This window comes from Lathyrus oleraceus, chromosome 1, assembly GCF_024323335.1.
Source record: "Lathyrus oleraceus cultivar Zhongwan6 chromosome 1, CAAS_Psat_ZW6_1.0, whole genome shotgun sequence".
Classification (NCBI taxonomy): Eukaryota; Viridiplantae; Streptophyta; class Magnoliopsida; order Fabales; family Fabaceae; genus Lathyrus; species Lathyrus oleraceus.
Genome location: NC_066579.1, coordinates 222360767 through 222362118, shown reverse-complemented (window position 1 = coordinate 222362118; position 1352 = coordinate 222360767). Strand labels below are relative to the sequence as shown.

The 1352-nt window shown below is 42.2% G+C and overlaps 1 non-coding gene across 1 annotated transcript; it reads left to right on the top strand.

Moving 5' to 3' along the window:
* Window positions 1-692: 692 nt before the first annotated feature.
* On the top strand, window positions 693-799 carry LOC127116682 (small nucleolar RNA R71). The gene has a single exon (XR_007801483.1). It is a non-coding gene; the product is annotated as a small nucleolar RNA R71 (small nucleolar RNA).
* The last annotated feature ends 553 nt before the right edge of the window (window positions 800-1352 follow it).

Sequence of the window (1352 nt, the reverse complement as noted above, 5' to 3'; positions counted from 1 at the left end):
TAGTATGAGTAACTATTTGGTCAACCTTGGTTCCTAACTGGGTAATCAGTTCATTAACGTGAATGTTCTGGTTCATGAACTCTTTATTTTGTTGGGTTTGAGGAGTGATAAAATTTTCCATAATTTTCTCAAGGCTCGGCTTTGGTGGTACAGGTTGCATAGGTTGATTCGATCTTGGGGCTTGGTAACCTGATTGTCTCGGAGGTGCATTATTTTGGATAGGGTTATTGTTCTTATAGGAGAAGTTATGGTGATTCCTCTATCCAGGGTTATAGGTATTCGAATATGGGTTCCCTTGGGTGTAGTTCACTTGCTCAGAGTGGGTTTCGTTTAATAGACTGCACTCTGCAGATTGGTGTCCTTTGGTTCCACATATCTCACAATCCGACGAAAATGCGGCTGCAATATTCGGGTTTATGCACATATGCTCGACCTTGAGGGCTAATGCATCCATTTTGGCTTGCATCATGTCTATAGAGATTAGTTCATGCACTCCTCCTTGGGCTTCCTTCTTCTCAACTGTCGCTCGTTCGACTCCCCATGATTGATGGTTTTGAGCCATATCTTTGATGAGGGCACTAGCTTCAAGATAAGGTTTGTTCATCAGCGCACCGCCTGCGGCAGCGTCGATGGTCATCTTAGTGTTATAATGATGTCCATTAGAGAAGGTCTGAATGATTAACCAATTTTTTAAACCATGTCGTGGGTATGCTCTTAACAGCTCTTTATATCTCTCCCAAGCTTCGAACAACGATTCTCCTTGGTTTTGGGTAAATCTAGTTATATGGTTTCGAAGAACGGCGGTCTTACTTGGGGGAAAGTATCTAGCAAGGAATACTCTTCTAAGGTTTTCCCAAGTCGTAATGGAATTGGGTGGAAAGGAATCTAACCAAGATAGGGCTTTATCTCTGAGGGAAAAAGGGAATAATCTTAAACGGATTGCCTCAGGAGAAGCTCCATTGGTTTTAAATGTATCTTCTAATTGGAGAAAGATTTTTAAATGTTGGTTTGGGTTCTCAGTAGCGAGACCTGCGAATTGTCTCTGTTACACTAGTTGCAACAGGGAGGGTTTAAGTTCGAAATTATTAGCTGGGATGGTTGGGTTTACTATACTAGAACTAGGTTCTTCGTTGGATGGTTGAGCGAAATCCTTAACAAGTCTTTGGTATTGATCTTCAGTCATAGCTCTCCTAATTCTATGGAAGAATAAACATGCGCGAGCGTAACGTTCAGGTTCCGCCAGAGGGTATACTAAGCTTCCGGTGCTGCGAGTTCTTTGCATTGACCGACGGGTAATAACCTAAGTCTAAACGATATAACAACAGGGTACGAAATTTGACGAAATTGGTCCC